General features: G+C 43.0%; 1 protein-coding gene across 1 annotated transcript in view; it reads left to right on the top strand.

Moving 5' to 3' along the window:
- Window positions 1-3046: 3046 nt before the first annotated feature.
- Window positions 3047-19976, top strand: part of LOC140549860 (polycomb group RING finger protein 3) — a 47506-nt gene continuing 30576 nt past the window's right edge. The window contains exon 1 of the mRNA XM_072673608.1: window positions 3047-3136. The gene's annotated coding sequence lies outside the window, so the exon portion shown is untranslated. The remainder of the gene's footprint in view (window positions 3137-19976) is intronic.

Here is a 19976-nt window from a genome sequence, read left to right on the forward strand (position 1 = left end):
TCCACATGACATAGAAGGGGCCAGGGCTGGGTCAGCTCCAACTGACCTCCTAAACCTGGCAAATAACAGGTAAGTAAAATCAGGTGTGCTTGGGAAGGAATTCAGCCCCCCAGGACCCTTATGTTACACAGTCAGCTGAGGTAGTAGTATACAGTACTTCTGTTCATACAGATACATATTTAGCAGCACTATTTCTTGATAAATGTGAAAGGTGAGTGCATCTATTAAAATCTATTATTACACAAATATTGTCCATGTAAAAGTCCAGTAAGCATAAGGTCTAATAAGGTCACTTTTGATACTCTTGATATGGAATTGTCTGACTAGCATGTCCATGCTGGTTCATGCTGGTCATGTTGGTTGACGAGTGGTCATTCTGGTAGACCATATAAACCATCAAACTCAAATGAGAACATACTCTATGCTGGGCATCAGCGTAACCAGCCTGACCGCCAAGCTGAGTTTTTTTCATCAGGGAAATGAGAGTTGTCTCTGATTGACAAACAACTGGGCCTCTGACTGAAACTGACTTTCAGCACTACACACAGCCTCTGTCCGAGCTGTATTAGCATGGCCCAATAAAAGTGTTAATGAACAGTCAGTGTTTGTTTTGACCCTGCAGGTTCACTGACCACTGTCCATTCAGATAGCTAGTCCTATCTTAGTGAGGTAGCAGTGAGTTCTGACACTGAGTTGGATGTTATGTCTGTTTGTGTCTATAGGTCATAGATATCCATGTTTAGCGGTGCCATATGGGGGGAGGGGGGAGTTAGAACGATTGTAAGGGCATGTTATTGACAGGGGCCCTGAAAAAATGTACTAATAGAGTATTTTGGTTAATTGCTAGAGTTGGAGAGCCCAGTGTAATACATTTTCTCGAGGCCCTAAATGCTCTGGCTGCTCCCCTGGTTAGAGAGAATTTTATTAACAAGTGGCCTGAACTCTGTCTGACAGTAGTGGGGCACTGCCTTTGAGAACATGGGTTATAAAGTGATTTGCCAGGCATTTGTCAGGGGGGTTTAAACTAGATGTTTCTTTTCTACGGTCTGAACAACGCCGGTCTAAAGTAAATGTTAGATTTTTGTTAAGAATGAACAGAGCAAAACTACTGTTGCAGACTTTGAAGTTATTGTCAATGGATCAGTGACCTGTGTAATAGAAAGCATCATTTCTGGGGACAGGGCACATATTAAATATTGAACATTTCATAAGTTTCAAGTTCATAAGCATTTTACTACAGTATTATGCAACAGTAATAAGCTATTCACTCACAATAGATTATTTAAAAGTTATCCAAAAGGTTCCAAACAAATCAGGAGTGAGAACATCTGAATTGTTCGACCAAGAGATGTTGCTGGATATTGTGTTGCAAACACACTATCCTGGACATTAAGGGTGTGATGATGTTTTAATTTCATTCTTGAAGCTGATAAACGTCATCTAATGGTGACCTTTGTTGAGCCTAGGTGAGCTTGACATTAGTATGTAGGTTACTGTATTTGCTAACACTCATTTTAATGCAGTAATGGTCAGGGGCACTGCCAGGAACCTTGGGCCCCATAAAAAAATATAACACTGAGCAGTTCTGCCAAAATACTCATTAATACATTAATATATATGTTTAGGGCCCCTGCCAATACAGTATCGCTGCCATACAGCATCGCTGATAATAATAATAATAATAATAATAATAATAATGTTACAGAACTTCAAACACTGTTTTATTCACTTCGCTGCTGACTGTTAGCATGATTAATGAGTCGGATTAAACAGGAGTGTGTTTGCTCTGTGTAATTTTAACACACACCGGCCCACTTCTCATCATTTTAGCCCTTATCATTAAAGTTTGCTGAAAGACTTTGTAGAAAAGAGGACATGTCCTCCTCCTCCCTTTAGTCCTCAAGTGTTAGCTTTAGCATTAACATCTGGAAAGGCAGCTTTCTGAAAGTCACTTTATCAAGAAACTTTCATATCCTCTTTATTAGAAATGAAATGCTGCCACTTCGATGTCTCGTTGCTAAAAGCTTTCTCAGGTTTGATTAATGAAATAATGTTTTTCTGAAGCCTACAGTTGGCCTACAGTTCTCAAACATGTATGCCTGCACTAAAGTCGGACGGATATAACCATAGGAACTGAACGGAACGGAAGTGGGACTTCACAAATGGGTGATACATTTCCACATGCTCGTTTACAAAGCTCATTTTATCCCTTAGAATTAAACAGTCAGTTTTCTATTACCATGCCTTTGAGGCTTATATATGCAAATGGCCTCTGTTCTGATCGGCTGCCCTCTATAGTGCCTTTTTAAAAATAGCAGTCGTGCCTGAAACACTCCCTATAACTTCAACTTGAGCGGGTGAGCTAAACAGCTGTAGGCCGAATAGGTGGAGATATATGTAAAAGTATAGTTTTTTGTGACATGCACTGAAAATGGTCCGTTTTGGCAGATTAGCTTCCATATAAGCACTAGCAAATGAAATGGTACATTTGATTAAAGTTTGATAATGTTTGCATATTACAATATATCAAAAACATGTAAATCATGCACAATTTGATTTTTCACGAGGGTACTTGATTTATTAAATTAACTTTAGCTAAAAATGCTCTCTTCTATGGTGTTTCTGTTGTAATAGATAAGCTTTCTGACGTCCAGTAATACATCTGTAAAGACCAGTTACTTATTGACTTACTTCATTACATGTTTATACATTTATTAGTTAACACATTCATTCATTTACTTTCATTTTTAACAAATTGTGCTTCTCTTTTTATCAGTTTATGGTGTAGTAAATAAGTATTATGTGACTAGAAATGCATTACAAATTGAAAAAATGAAACTCACAAACCCTATTTACAAGTATTTGCAAAACACTTAATCCAAAGTGACCTTCTAAATAGAAACCCCCTTAAAATGACCACAGTGAGGTGAACGGGGCAGATGATCGCCCCTGCAACTCCCCCTCTTCTCCTATTCAGTCCGCCAGGCCTCCTACCGCTCCGCGCATGCGCAGCACGGCCCGGCGCTTCGGCCTCTATCGGAAGCACTCGGCATATTTCGCCTCTTTGTTTTACTGATAGTGGATTTAACTCGGATTCAAGCCCCGATATCCAACGGAGTGCTCCGCTGAGAAACAGGTTAGTTCGTTTTAACTTGATCGGATCCGCGTCGGTTGTTGCACGAATGCTTCTGCTGACGGGTTTCGAGGCTCTGGCCTCATAGTTTTCATTTTATTCTCCGTAGCTTTTCCGCTTGATGGTAGCTGTGCGGTGCTATACGGGCTTCTTCTATACGTGTGCCTGTGCGGTCGTGCTGTGTATGGCGACGCCGGGCCCTGCACTTCCTCACCGGGCTGCTCTTTTTCACCAACCCGGGGGGAAAAGTAGGCTTTGGAGAGGCAGGAGTTTGGCACAAACGGGTCAAATGTGCCCTTGTGCCTTTTGCAGTATGCGGTTGGTGTCTCTTGGCGTTATGTGGGTTGGGAGGGGGGGAGGCAGTTCTCTTTTTTCTTTAGCCTGGAATGTTCTTGGAGGGGGGAAGCCATCGGTCCACCACCTTCGTCCACCACTTTAGGGCTTTAAAAGTTGGGATTGGGCGGTCTGGGAGGCACCGAAGACCATCGACTCTCCCACACGATGAAATCAAGATGAAAGAAAGTTGAAGCCTGAAGACATGACATGGACTAACCTGTTCCTTGGCCAGGCTCGAAAGCAGCTGGAGCCACAAGTCAGGCTTGATAGAAATGCCTTCATGTAATCGAGCGATTTACAGCAGAGGAACCGGACAGAGCTCGCCAGGCGGTGCATTGATGGCGATATTAAGCTGTCAGCCCTAAAGGTTGGCTGGAAGCCACACCAGTAATCAATCTTTGCTACCGGCTTGTAGATCAAGACCATCAGCTGTGGATGGCTGATGTTCTGTCATTCGCCCTAATCCCATCAGGAGTCTCCATTTTGGCACTCACTCAACTTTTTGGCCCCTTTGTGTGTGAGTGAGTGATAGAGGGAAGTTTTGAGTGTTGTTTGGACTGGATCCATCACCTGAGTCCAAAATGTCCAGGCTTACTAAACGTGCAGGAGTTCCTCCAAGAGAAATGGCTGGCTCGTCTGTCAGATGCTTGCGTGGAGCGTGGAGATGAGCCCTGTTTTCTAATAAAAGGAAATTCTACCTGTTTCTGCATATTTCATCATGAGCAAAGACACTCACAGTGGTTTGACTTGGATATGGTCGGCTTCAGAGAAGCGTACTAACCCCACTTTCCGTACAGAGGTGCTGAAGGGACCCCAGGGGTGTCAACATCTGCAGCTCCAACATATTCATATTCATATCATTTTATTTCTTATTCAAAATAGTCCGTGAACCTGGATGTCCCCTCTGGCTACTGTTGGTAATAGAGTCTTAAATCCCATTGAATTCCAGTTGAGTTTCCATTGGGGTTATTTCGCCTTGTGACACCCTGCATGTACCTCTGTGCCATGAATGTCTTTTAAAACATATGTTTTAGGTCAAAATCTCAAAACTAACGCAGTGTCTCGGGCGTCAGACATCTGGTCTCCAGTATTGTGAGCCTTTCTGACTTGGTGAGTTCCTCTATAAAGTAATATTTCACGTCACACTACTCTAAATGATTTTGCCACTGATTTTAGTGTTCATTAAAAATAACGTACAACGTCAGGTATTGCGTAATTATCAGCGTCAGAGAGAATGTAAGGAGGTTTGACGTTTATATCGTGTCGGAGAACATCATTTCGAAGCAGCCAATCAGCAGTGTTTATTAGCTCACGGTCAAACTGGTCAAACTGGTCACTTGGGTAATACAATTTGGTATTGATTGAAACACATCAGTAGCATTAGAGTAAAGACTGGATAAAACAAGACAACCATATTCACCATTAGTGTTGGACGCAGATGGAATTTGGCTTCTGCCATTAACCCATCCGTACTGTAAACACACACTAACACACCAGTGAAACAGTGGACAGTGGGCAGCCATTGCTGCGGTGCCTGGGGAGCAGAGAGAGCAGGTGAAGGGCCTTGCTCCAGAGCCCGGGTATCAAACCCACAACCCTGTCATCAATAGCCTGGAGCTCAAACCACTGAGCCACCACTGCCAGTACTGTACTGGTCAGTACCGTAAAGGTATTGAGTATCGACACCCCGGCCTACGGAGGGCATATTGCTCTTAATCATCCACTGCTGGAGGTGTTATGAGAAACTGACATCTCAGTAACAGGACAGGAACTGTTCTTCACGGTCTAGCATCAGGCTTTCCCGTTCTTCTCCAAACCGTACGTCTCTTCAGGTGGTTCCTGCATTTTCTGACGTGACGTTGGTTTCCTACATGGAGGAGAGTTTGAAGGAATCAGGACGCGGGTCGGTGTGTGCTAAACACCCTTTAGACAGCACTCTGTAGCCTAATGGTCAAATCAGGGTTGTTTTTCTTCTTTAGGTAAAGGCACACGCTCCTATTTTGAGCTTGACCTACGCGGGGAGAAAAGTTCAAAACCCACTTTGAAAAGGTGGCCTCAGTGGGGCCTGTATTCTGCTGCGACCTCCAGCTTGCTGGCAGCAGCTGAAAGGTTTTCAGTTGAAACAAAGCTGTCCGAGCAGGCTGTTTTCTGGTGCGCGTCCGGAAAAGCAAGTTCTAAAACGGGTACAACCTGTGGTCAGGCGTTAGGCAACGCAGGCTGCTATTCTCGCTGATATAGTACGATGTACAGAATTTCTCCTGTGAAATATAACGTGGTGTTTGCTGACACAGAAGCTTAACGTCTACACTGTTTTCTGTTTTTTTTTCTTTGTGTTTTTTTTTTTCTTCCATCAGTGCATTCACTGCTTTCTTTTTATTTAACCCACATTTATTCACCTCAGTCCAGCACGCCCAATTCACATTCTGCTTGTTGTGAAATCACAGACTGTAGAAAATGACTGCAGTCAGCTCAAATAATTGTGATGAAGAGGTTATGTAATAATTGTCAGGCTTAATCTCACCTTATTTACATTGTTAGCCCAGAATTTGTAATGTTATGGTAGTTTTTTCTCTGAAATCTCAGATGCATTTACCACAGTGTTTGTAATTCAAGCAGTATGGTCCAGTTTTGGTCCAGCTTCTTGCACTCTGAGCCGTTCTGAGTATCGTAATGCTGAATGTTGGCTTTAAAGAGCCGGGCTTATGGAAATACAGCCACCCAGTTTGGATAGGATATGCTGATAATTAATGCTAAAGTAAAATCACATCAGAATCATACATATCTATTGTTCGTTAGCCTACTTTTCTTACAATGATTGATACTTTAGTGTGTTTAATATCATCTAATAGAGTCTGATTATTCATTCATAGTTTAAAATGCTGCAGTGAATCACTTCATGTTCGGTGTGTGTGTGTGTGTGTGTGTATATAGTGTTAAACGCTCTAAACTGATATCGTGTTTTAACTGATTACTATATTTTATATTTTAGAACTATATTCTGGTGTTAAAAACGGCTGTGTTTTGTTTTTGTAGGTGTGAGCATTAGCTTACTACGCTTGTTCTGAACACTCTGTTCAGCGCTGGTGTAAAACCAGAGAATAGTGGGCGGTACTCCCACCGGTAAAACTTCGGCTCAAAATGAGTGTATTTCCTCACATTGGTGGCATGGGCATAAAGTTTCATGTTTGACAGATTTTCTGAGCGTGTTTCTTGCTGCCATGTGTTTTGAATAACGTTGTGGTTCCTGGAGGACACAAGAGGGCGCTCTGCTGTTATGGTAAAAACAAAGGATCAGAACTGGATTGGCCTGGTCCTGATGCACGGTCAGTGTTGGGACATCCCTAATTTCCCCTATGTTTTCTCTGAAATCTCAGATGTAGTTACCTTAATGTTTTTAGTATTAGTCAGATTTATCTGTCAGTATACAGTAGGTGTTGTACCCATAATGCTTGTAGTATTAGTCTGATTCCTCTGCCATAATACAGTAGGTGTAGTTACCATAATGCTTGTAGTATTAGTCTGATTCCTTGGTGACTATACAGTAGATGTGGTTGCCATCATGTTTGTAATATAAGTCTGATTTCTTGGTCAAAATACTACAAATAGTATGGCAACTACATCTACTGTATTGTCACAGAGGAATTAGACTAATACTACAGACATTATGGCAACTACATCTACTGTATTGTCACAGAGGAATCAGACTAATACTACAGACATTATGGCAGCTATATCTACTGTATTGTCACAGAGGAATCAGACTAATACTACAGACATTATGGCAGCTATATCTACTGTATTGCTTTGATTCCTCTGTCAAAATAAGGTAGCTATAGTTGTCATAATGCTTGTAGTATTAATCTGATTCCTCTGTCAAAATATAGTAGGTGTAGTTGCCATAATATTAGTCTGATTCCTCTGTGAAATGAATGTAGTTAGCACAGTGTAATATTGGCAAGATTTGCTCTTGTACCGTGAACTCTCAGCTCTACCACAATGTTTGTAATAGTGGCCTAGTTTTTGTTTTCTCTGAAATCTCAGATTGTCATGAAGCTGTATGCTGAAGTCGAGTCAGCCAGCAGGACAGCATTGAGATGAGGATAAGACGGTGGAAATATCCAGAGCACTACCAGGCAGTACAGTGTAAAATCCCAATATGGTCCTGTATTACATTATTCAGTGTCAATCTTGATATGTGGTTTCCTTTTTTTCCTCCTATATATTTTTATAATTAATTAATTAATTAAGGCATAATAATATTTCATTAAATTGTCAAGCCCAAGTCATGAGACATACCGTGTTTATGGCGTGCTTTGCTGAGCTCCCGTAAAGGGCCTCTTCCTCTGCTGTGTGTCATGTGGGTGCTGCGAAGGCGTATAAAGCATTGATGAAGTTGTTTATTTGCGCTGGCGTGTCAGAAGTAGAGCTGGTTCTAGGGTTGTATGTCAGTTTCTTTATGACGTGAACACACTTGGTGCTGTCAGCCGGTAAATGATGTAATCAGGCATCGTTATTGCCAAAGCTCTGCTTCACATAGTGATTTTCACCAAACGCTCTGATTGTGACATAGCTCCAACCAGCCTGTGTTTAGATACATGCCAGTACTGGTACATGTGCGTAAGGGGTGCGTCCTTTCTTAGCCCAAAGCTCAAAGCTTATGACTGCGGCCTGTCTGACGCCTTTGCACAGGGTTGTTAAAAAAAAAACTGTCTAGGACTACAGTTGCAGGTGGAACTCTTTGAGTACTAGTATGCATGTAAAGTAGAAATGCCTAGTGTGAAACGAGGAAGGCCTGAGGAAGGCCTGTTGAGGAAGGCCTGAGTAATGTGTTTCCAGCTCTGTGAAGGTGTTGTCAAAGTTCAGTTATGCTGTATAGAGCTTATCAGCACAGCAAGTTGGGACTTTATTGTTACGGTTGTGTGATATCTCTGGATTGCCATGAGTGTGCACTTGACTTGGAGCACAGTGTTTGTGTGTTTACTGCACGTTTGTGGGGTAAAAAGGACCGCCCTCAGTGGCAGTCCCTCTGTGTGTTGTTTTTGAAGACTTCTTCATAACACCAGTAATAATAAGTGACAACAGAGAATCTCCCTGTGTTTTCTCTAGGGGGGGGGGGGGGGGTGGTGCTTGATGAGACTGTGAGGGTTTGTAGCATAACAATGCCTGCCTTGTTAAGGGATTTCATAGCCTATTTTAAGATGGTGAATTAAGATTGAGTGTGATTAAGGTATTTTAAGGGATTAGCAGTTGGCACTCTGAGATTTGTCATCTATTAAACAAAATCAGGTTGTATCCCTCATGTGTACTGAAGACCAGCAGGTTCGAGCCACTGGGAGAATCTGGCCGCCTTCACCAAATTACAATATGTCGTTTATGCTGGTTGTTGCATAGTGTTGCTGCAAGAGCGTGGGGGCTAAAACCTCTGCCCTCCAGCTTTCTGTGTTTGCTATTCCTGGGTAAGACTCCTAACACTAGCTGTGTCTTCCAGAGATGCTATAAGGCACAGTAGTTGCTCAGTGGTTGGAGGTTGTGGGTTCAGTACCTCCTCCCTGACCATCAGCTCCTTTACAACACTGCAGTCAAGTCACTTCTCCTCTGTGTGTGTCTCTGTGTGTGTGTGTCTCTGTGTGTGTGTGTCTCTGTGTGTGTGTGTCTCTGTGTGTGTGTGTCTCTGTGTGTGTGTGTCTCTGTGTGTGTGTGGTGGTACACACTCTGGACTGATATCTAATGGGGCAGTGGTGGTTCAGCGGTTAGAGCGCCGGGATATCGATAACAGGGTTGTGGGTTCGATTCCCGGGCTCGGCAAGCTGCCACTGTTGAGCAAGGCCCTTTACCCTCTCTGCTCCCCGGGCGCTGGAGTTGGCTGCCCACCGCTCTGGGTGTGTGTGTGTACTCACTGCCCCTAACACGTGTGTGTGTGTGTGTGTGTGTGTTCACTACTAGATGGGTTAAATGCGGAGGACACATTTCGCTGTACACTGTACAGTGACAAATACGTGCACCTTTACCTTTACCTTTGTTGTTGTTGGTCTACTGGTGTGAAATATCTGGTTTATAGTGTGTGTTAACTAATGTTAGCATTAGTGTTAGCATTAGTGTTAGCTTCCACACGGGTCTAAATGCGCCATTCACTGGTGGTTTAAATACAAAGAAAGTTGTGCGGTTCTCCCGCTGGTAAAACATTCCGATATTATGCTCTGTTTTCATGCTTTATACTGCAGACTCTAAACTCTAGCAGCCGATACACAATCCAAATATGCCTGCATTGTCCCCGATTCCAAACTACATCTATATATCTTTTGTCCTTTAGCCCATCTGCTTTTAAGAACTTAATACACGGATTTATTCATCTACTGGTTGTCAGCTAAAGAAAGCCATACGCTATACTAAACTATAGACTGCTGTACCGGGAATAGAAAACACTGATTTAGGAATATCCTGTTCTGTGACACTCATCGCTTCCCATGTGACACCTGGAAAGAAATCGTTGTCTGTCTGTGGGTTTTTTAAGGGAGTTTTGATAAAATGAACTGGAAAGCATTTTGTTAAACTTATGATTGAACAGTGCAAGAACAGTGGCTTGCAGATCCACTGAATGCAGCAGTTACTCAGGTATAGCATTCATCTTTTGCCGGTGGAAATGGCAACAAAATCTGGGAATTGTGTATTTGCAAGCAGTCTGCACTGCACCATGCCAAGTGCCAAGTGACCCCTAAATACTTTAAAAATGACTTGTCTAGATAATAAATCCGATAATAAATATTTGTAATGACCACCTAAAGGCCATATTAAGATCAGTCAGGATGTGATCGTTAAGCTATCAGTGATGTGCCGTCAAATTATATCACTGTAGATTGCCAGCTATCCAACCCCCATCAGTTTTCACTGACCATTTTCAGTTTCTATTCTCTGGTATGAAAGTCTTTTAGCGCTGCAGTTCCTTTAGAAAGTACCTCAAAAATAACACCCCAATGTGGCAAGAAAATTGTGAATGTGGCAGCCTTGCGGGATCCAGAACCAGTGAGTAAAACGTGCCGTGTTTAGGGCTGCAATAGTGACCATGCAGCTTAAAATCTCATCTGTTTTCCACCTGTTAAAGATGGTTTCGCTATCGCTGCTGTTTTCAGACTGTATAGCAGATTTACAGACCCTGGTCACTTCATGTGGCTGGTATCTGGATTGTATCCTGATAAGAAGTTAACCACATTGTATTTACACTCTGTAGTCAAATGTGTCTCCAGTTAGGCAGACTGAAAGAATGAAGGCGGATATGCAAATTTGCGCGTTATGCAACATATATATATATAATATAGTTGAATGTTTATGCTGCTGTAACGTGGCTCAAATGTCTCAGACCACCTCCTGAAGTGGTTTGAGTGAATAGATTTGTATTCGTTTTTATTAAAGTCTTGAGTGTGTTTAGGCTTGGCCGTATATAACCAGATATTGGCCAGATATAACCCTGATACTCAAGATGCATGAAGTGGCCCAGGTGTAAACTGAGTCATCATCATGGCTTTTCCGATGCTTGGAGGTGGGAGAATGCCCCACTTAATTTCGTTTTGAGGGGCAACTGACCCCAGTGCACCCTCTGTTATTCTAATAAAGTTCAGCATGATGGAACAGCTTGCACTTCGCTGAGTCCGTGTCCACTGACATTTTGGTTAAACTCGATTGAACTACACAGACATAAACTTCATTGAGAACCTAGAAAACCTTTCTAATGCTCTCATGGTGTGAATCGGCAGAGCCTTTCCACTGTTCAGGGAAGACTGAACGTCCTCTCCACTCCACTTATTTGGTCCAGCAGCCCTGCAGGAGCGATCTCCACAAAGGACTGTCTCTATAGTTTTTTTTTACACACTCGCGCTGTTGTGAGCGGAAGCTGGGAGTATAAATGATAGCCAGTGTTATCAGTAAAGGTATTAAGGTCTTGAGCTTTGCTGATATAATAACTGGCAGGGTGACGGAGTAATCAGTTATGACTCCACTACTACAGCCTGCCAGTGAATCCGCCTTGAGTGGCATAAGGAGAGAGAAAAAAAACAGCAGCCTTAAAGCCGGTCTCCTACATTTCTCTGCTTTAACCTTTTTTTTTTTCCTTCTTCTTTTAATTGGGTTTGTGTTTTATTACCATGTCTTTCAAATGCTGTGATGTGAACTAGCAAAGCAGTGCTGAGCTTTTGTGTGAACCATGGCAGTCGTGTGATTTTTGAGCAACAGGCAAGAGAGTGTGTGTGATAGACTCATTTGTGGGTTAGTGTTACAGATCCAGTATGTCACTGTGATGATGGGTGTTGGCCTGGTGTTATCATCACTGTGTGCTAAGGGCCCTGGGCAGAGCCTGTGCGTGTGCTGGTGCTCTAGTGGTAAAGCCAGCAGCTTGGCTAAATTATTTTTGCCCCCACCCAACCAATGATGGACAACTTTTGAATTTTAGTTCCCAGTATGCTTTTCCCCGATGAATGATGATGCTGCTGTTCTGTTCCATGGCTAAAACATCCTCTGTTTAGGGGTTGATATTATGGCTAAAATGAATCCCTGCTGTTTAGTTGTGCTGCATTTTTGCTCAGCAGGTCCATTTAAGGATGTCTTCTAGGAAAGGCTTAAGGAATAACTTATACACGAATGCAGAAATTCCAGGCCAGTGCCGATATTCCAATACCTGTACCTGTTTACATTGATGCCGATGCAATCAACGAATGCGCGTTTATAGCCATTCACAAGGGAGTGCTCATCTTGCTTGTTATTGGCAGTGTGGAGGAACTAAATTACATTCCCCAGCGGTAGTGGGAGCCCTGTAGCAAAAAAAAAGCCAGTTCTCACACTGCAGCTCTAAACAATCCCACCTGTTTGGTGGTGCTGCTTTTCTTTCTAGCAGGGCCTGTTAAGAGTGTCTTCTGAAAAAAACATAAAGGAATGACTTACAGCTAAAGTATACACCGATACAAAAATCACAGGCTAATGTTGATATTCATATTTAATCTATGTACTTTGATGCCCATGTCTGTTTCATGTCCATTTATTAGGAATAGTATATTGGTATTAATGGCTGCTGATACAAATAACTGGCACCGGTTTAGCATTGGGCTAACAGCATGCATTAATCATCACACTTGCACAGGCTAATGCTGTAAGTGACATTTGTCACACTTCTCCCACCGGAGACCACACTGGCCATGCAAAACCTCAGTAACGAGTGGTTTTGAAGAGTGGTGAACCAGTTTTGAAGTGGAACTCAATGCTTACAGAATCATCGGTCTTCGCGCATACTGTATATTCTTCGAATGTCCACGCAGACTGAACTTCGAGGTCCGTAGCATCCATAGTTTTGGTGCACATACAAGTCTAATATTGAGTAGGTCCCCCTTGTTGTTCCACCACAACAGACCATTCAAGGCATGGACTCCATGGACTCCTCTGAAGGTGTCCTGTGGTATCTGGCACCATGATATTAGCAGCAGATCCTGTAAGTTGTCAGGTGGGGCCTCTGTGGATCGCATCAATGAGCCTTGGGTACCATGACCCTGTCGCCAGTTTGCCAGATTTCCTTTGTTTGATTACTTTTTGTAGATACTGACCACTGCATACCAGCTTTGGAGATGCTCAGACAATTGTCTAGCCATCAGAGCTTGCTCATTTCCCCTGCTTTTTACACTTCTCCTTCAAAAACCGACTGTTAACTTGCTGCCTAATATATCCACCTCTTGACAGATGCCTCTGTAGATGAAGGTAATCAATGTATTTCATGTCACCTGTCAGTGGTGATAGTTTTATGGATGATTGGTGTAGAATGCCTTATGCTCTCAGAGAGGCTGTTTACACCTGGCGTTAATGTGTTTTTGGTGATCAGGTCCCATTCGGAGTTCACTTGACCCCATAAAACCACTTGCAGTCTCCCAGAGCCAGTTGACCCTGATGAGAAACGGTTACTCCAGTTATAGGATGTAAAATGGAAATTGTGCATGTGCTTTTATTTTTGTTTTGTTTTTTTAAATGCAGCACAGTAAAAACGGATCTCATCTGGATACACTGGGGATGTATTTCAGTCAAAAGTGTGAACAGAATCCAGCTGAAGTATGTCTAGATACTGCAAACTGGTGTAAACAGGCATGTCATTTTGTCTGTTTTTTGTATAGATCACAGGGTGTCCGAACCCACATACGCAGGTCTGTGTGAAAGTGAATACTTAAGGTTCGTTAGTTGCTTAACTCTTCCCATAACTGTGCATTCAAACCATCCCCCAGCGCTCTGTATATTCTATTCCCGGGGTTACATGCGAACTCAGCATGTCGAAGCCAAAACAGCTTCCCCCTGCGAGGCTGTCTGAACCCAGCTCCCTCATTAGTCAATACCAGAGAGCTCCATGCAGCCTGGCAGTGTGTGTGCCTCTCCACAGCACCCCAACAGGCCCTGCTGGACAACAGTGGGCCCTTTGTAGGCGCCGCTGTGTGAGAATCTGCGTGCAAGGCGTTAAGCGCTAGTTAAGGGAGCGTGGCCATGCACGCCCAATGGAGGGATCATATTCACCTCTGGAATAGGAGCCCGGGGTCATGTAAGGCCGTCCTCCGTGACCCTTTTCTCATGTCTCCCTTAAGAATGAGCCGTGCACATGCGTGACTACTATTTCTGTTAGCGAGCTCTGCATGCATCCTCATCTGAGTCTGTAAGGTCTCTGTGTCTCTCTGAAGCTGTAGCTGCGTGTGAGGGGAAGTGCTATCTGCTCAGCCTGCCATTTATGAAGAGAGATCTGATTATATTGGCTGTTCGAGTGTACTTAGGTTTGTTTGTGCAGGAAACACTTATGCCTGGCATATAAGTAGTGGATGTGATATTGATCCATGGCCTCACTTTAACGGTACTTGATACCTCTCTATATATATCTCAAACGCACCATTCTGGAGTATAAAAGATTTGACAGGACAAACATATGTTAACAGCTTAGACTGAAATGACCATATAGGGCTGAGTTGCGTTTTCACGTACAGCCGATATCTGGTTTGCAGTTTTTGAGGTAAATGTGTTTGTTTGGTTTAACACAAGCGTTCAAATGGTCAGTAGATGACTTGATCTCTACTATTTGCCCATTTTAATGGGCTTTTTTTTAAGGGCAATAATCTATCCACATTTCCTCTAATAAAGCTAAAATATGGACTGAGAACACATCTTTTATTCTTCTTTCTTGCATCTTTACTTCTACACCCCCCTCCCCCTTCATCTATACTCCTTTCCTCCCTTCCATCTGTACTTGCATAATTTTTCATCTTTTTGTCTATACCTGCGTCCTTCCTTCTATACTAGTGCACTTCCATTCTTTCTTTTAACTGTCTTTACCTGCATCCTTCCTTGTGGGGCAGTGGTGGCTCAGCGGTTAGAGCACCGGGTTATCAATAACAGGGTTGTGGGTTCGATTCCCGGGCTTGGCAAGCTGCCACTGTTGGGCCCTTGAGCAAGGCCCTTCACCCTCTCTGCTCCCCGGACGCTGGAGTTGGCTGCCCACCACTCTGGGGGTGTGTGTGTGTGTGTGTGTGTGTGTTCACTACCACAGATGGGTTAAATGCGGAGGACACATTTCGCTGCACAGTGTACACTGTACAGTGACAAATACGTGCAATTTTACCTTTACCTTTTACCTTTACTTGTGTACGTCCTTCCGTGTGTACTTAAGTACTTGCTTGCTTCCTTCCTTCCTTCAGTACATATTTGTGTCCTACCTTCCGTACTCAAGTCCTTCTGTCTGTAAGTACTACTTGCATCCTTCCTTCCTTCCGTATGTATGTGCGTCCTTCATTCCATACGTACGTCCTTCATTCTAGTCGTATGTCCTTCCTTCTATCCTTCCTTCCGGACATACTACCTTCCTTCTGTACATACATGCGTACGTCCTACCTTCCTTCCTTCCATACTTGCGTCCGTCCTTCCTTCCTTCCCGCTGTCTGTACTTATGTCCTGCCTACCTTCCCTTTCTTACTACGGTCTTTGCAAGTAAAAAAAGAAGAGAAGTACACAAGTATAGTGCAATCTGTGTTGGATATTCTTAGTCTTAATCCTGAGATAAGGTTAGACTCAAGGTTGGCAGTAAGAGTGCAGAATTTGCTGTAATGTATCACTGATTATTATTGCTCTGTAACAGTTTCTCTGCAATTACGCAGCATTATATCACAAAAGACTCCTTCATGGTGCGTTCAACAGATCAGCTTTCTGTCCAATCACTGGAATTTCCACTGTATGCAGTCTTTGTAAGCACAATGACTAATTTCACATTTCCCTGATGATTAGTGGGAGTGAATAATCGCAGGCATTGTCTGACAAATGTACATATTTATCGGTCATTGATTCTAATTGAGTATGTTCACTTCAGCCGGGCTTGTGCTGGACCGTTTCAAAAGAACACAAAGAGCCTTGTTGCTCGGCAGTGCAGCACGAGTACAGTGGTCACTGGTTTGCTGGGACCTTTATTCTCCCAGCCAGCATTAGCTCAAAGTGACCTCAGGCATTCCTATAGAGTTGGCGTTCCTCAATGAAAACAAACTGCAGGGGTGACTGGACACTCAGAAGTCCAAGCTGTAGTATTTTGACACTGTAATCGAGCACATGCACCTCCTTTAAGCTTGTATGAGCTGAAAATTCACAAGCCTAGGGGTGGGCAGTGTGAGTGTATATTTTTAATTGTTAATATAATAGATCATTTAAAAGTTACCACAGGTCTCATCACACCTCCACCCCATACAAACACACTCTGCACCCTGCACTTACTTACTTACTGGAACTGTGACCTATGCTCAGTCTCACTGCACCCACAGAGACTTCTCCCCGCTCACACTACAGTGTATTCACACCTGTCCAGTGTCTTTATGTAAATAATTATGAAGAAGTCATGAAAATGTCTTTAAACATTGATATTGTAATGTAAGTTTCTCTAGGTGGACCTAACAGCAGGTGCATGTGAGTGTGTTTAGTTTTAGATTATTTTTTTATAATTATTAGTATCGGGATCAAGTTAATATCTGGAAAAGGCTGGAATCCAATCCGATTCTGTAACGAATCCGTGACGAAAATCTACGCTTGTAGCACCACAGAACATGGTGAAGTGGGTCATGTGATAACTTTACAGTACAACTTTACAGTACCAGTATGTGGTAACAGTGGAAGTGCTTTGGTGGAGTGTTTGAGTAGTTGAGCATGGCATACATGGTGTTTCTTGTAGATTTTTTTTTCAGGCTGGGTGGAAGACTCCAACAATTCTACGAAATGTTAGAAACATTGGGGTTCTGGTCCAGGTTGGCATGACTGGACCATGCAATTCCTGCTGATTTTCCAGGAGCATTAACATGCCACCAATCTCCCAATTTACCACATGCCGCAGGTTTTCTGTTTGATTGAGATATGGTGACCCGGAAGGCCAGTGAAGAACACTGAACTCCTCCTCATGTTCATGAAGTCGGTTTGTGGCCATGAAGGAATGCAACAACTCCACTCAGCTTGGCTGTGGCATTCAAGTGATGATTGATTGGTATTGACTGGTGCCAAGAAAACATTCTCCACATCATTACACCACCTCCAGGAGCTTTGGCTCAGGACACAAGGCAGGTTGGGTCCATGGATTCATGTTGTTTGTGCCAAATTGCGGTAAGCTATGTGCCTCGGCAGAAATTGAGCTTCATTAGGCCGGGCTACATCAACTGTCCGGTTTTGGTGAGCCTGCACCCACAGCTTTGTGTTCTTGGCTGACAGAGGTGATCTTCTGATGTTCTGGTTAATACGGCTGTATTAATGGTCATATCTGTGCCGCACTGGGGATCTGGGTTTTTTGCGTTTTCATGCACCACATAAACACTGAATGCTTGGAGGTAAATATTATTGGGTTTAAGTGTTTGAGTATTATTGGTCTTTCACTTTGCTTAACTTGGTGTTGTGCTGGTGCTGGTTGCTACACCATCTTTGTGAGTCTTGCAAAATGTGTCTCTTGGTGGATCCTGTTCTGGGATATGGGTTAGGGTTCGGGAAGATTGATTACTGGTACTCCTGCTCCAAGTGTAACTATAGAGTTGTTGTGATGGTAATAGCTGTTCTTTCTTTAGTAATATTAATACATTTAATAATAAAAATAAAGATGAAAGCAGTCGCAATTATTGGATCTTCCTGGAAAAGCAGAAACTCGATTATTGACCCAACCTAATGTCAATAATGGCAATCCTTTTACTGTGCGTGAGTAAAAGAGCGTGGTCAATGCTGAGCTTCCACTAACTTTAGTTAAGAGTGGCTCCATCACCAAGGATGTTAAAGTCAACAATGTTGCATGCAGTAAAAAGTGTTATTGAGTATGTAGATAGAAGGGTTGCTGCAGTGATATGAAAAATTGATGATTATTGTACTGTGTATATTTGCTTAATATGGGTACTATCATACCAGTACAATCTTATACCCTTGCAACCCTGGTAGGTTCTATTATGTTAACCCTTAAGAGAAACAGAACTTAGGATAGGCCACCTACTACAAACACTGCACTCCTCTAAGGAATCCTCTTATTTGGACGGATATCCCTTATAAAAAGGTGTAGCATGCTTTAGCCAGTTAAATGAGTGACTAAAAGCATGGTGGGAGGCTTTGGATATTACATCGATTGACCATTTTAGTACCTTCTGGCAGCGTTCTAGGTTTTATAAGAAAGATGGCATACATCCAAGTAGTGTGGGATCAGCGGTGTTCTTGGAGGATGTTAGGAAAACTCTGAATGCATGACCACCCCTTTACAGAAGCTCGAGTCAAGCGCCTGACCTCTGTCCAGCAGTCTCTGTTGAAAGGTGCTCATTCATGTCAATACCTACTTGATGCTCCCCTGGTTGTTCCTGCTGAGCACTCTTCTTCTAGGTACACCAAATCACAGAGTAATACGTGGGGGAGTCAATGAGTGTAAGTTGTGCTGCACTTCACTGGTTCAAGCTGTATGTTGTGATTGTCTTGGTTCTGGAGGAGTAGAACACCCTGAATAACCGTTCTTTAAATAAAGAGGACACTGTTGAATGAGTCAGTAATTAGTGATGGTCAGCTTGAGCTATTGGTCTTCTCCTCCAGGCTTCTCATATCTCAACAAACCATGTCTTTCTGGGCAGGGAGGTGGCCTTGCTGTCATATAAACTGTTTGGACAAAAGTATTGGAACAGCTGCACAATCATTGGGTGATTAAAAATATTTTTTGGTGTCTCTACTGTCCAGGGAAGGCGACAAAAGCTTTAGTGAGGTCAGGATACTGGATGCTCACCCTATCCCCAACTCCCCAGTTCATCCCACAAATACTGGATGGAGCACCAGCCATCATTCCAGAGAAGAATCAGAATCAGAATCTCTTTATTTCACCAAGTATGTTACACATACAAGGAATTTGTCTTGGTGAGAGCAACACGTATGACAAGTAACAAAAAACACAGAACACAGTCTTAAACTAAAGGAAAATGACACTAATCAATAAATAGGGTAGGGGATAAATTAAAAAAGTACTAAAGGTAATAAAGAGCTGATATTTACAGAAAGTAAAGAGCTGATATTTACAGAAAAGAACATCTGTACAGTGTGCAAATAGACATAGTGCAAATAGGCAGAGTACAAAATAGCTGTTCAGTCCGGTTTGGTACAGTTCAGTTGTATGTTTTGAGGTTTACAGTGGGAGGTGTTCACTGTGGTTGAGGAGCGCTACAGCTCTGGGGAAGAAGCTGTTAGCATGACGTGTTGTGCTGGTTTTGATGGACCGCAGTCTTCTACCAGAGGGGAGTGTCTGGAAGAGGAGGCGTCCAGGATTTGAGGGGTCAGATGTAATCTTGCCAGCCCGCTTCCTCACCCTGCTGGTGTAGATCTGCTGAAGTGATGGCAGGTTACATCCAATGATCCTCTCTGCTGTCCTGACCGCTCACAGGTCAATGCTGTGGGGCTTTATACCCCTCTAGCCCACGCCTGCTATTATGTTCATGTGTGTTTGCTCTGGAGGGTCCTATTCTATTGGCAGTACCTCTCTACAGGGACTAAGCAAGCTGTGTGGATGTGTGCATTTGTGTCCACAATAAGCTAAAGTCCTTTAAAGTAGCTGAGTAGCTGGACATCTAGTGGATTCTGTAGATTGGCAAAGCTCCTCACTTCTTACGCTTGGTCTCTCAGCCCTGCATATAGCTGGTGATCGTACCATTCATGTTGAATGTTTCATTGATTTTGTTTTGATCTTATTGAATGGGTTACATTTCCCACTCGCAATAAAGGCCGCATTTCGGGCTTGGTCTGCTCTCTGATTCCGATGTTGAAAACTTGATGGGTCTTGAATGAGCTTCTGTGACCACAAGCTCCTTAAATTGAATTATGCCCGTTTCCTCTTTCCAAGCACAGAGAGTGATCTCCTACAGAGAATGTTTTGATGAACGCTGTTCTTACTGTTCCTTATATGGCTCTGAGGATATACAGTGGCATGCAAAAGTTTGGGCACCCTTGGCTAAATGATCTGATCCTCAGTCGTAAAGTTAAA

This window comes from Salminus brasiliensis, chromosome 2, assembly GCF_030463535.1.
Source record: "Salminus brasiliensis chromosome 2, fSalBra1.hap2, whole genome shotgun sequence".
NCBI classification, from domain to species: domain Eukaryota; kingdom Metazoa; phylum Chordata; class Actinopteri; order Characiformes; family Bryconidae; genus Salminus; species Salminus brasiliensis.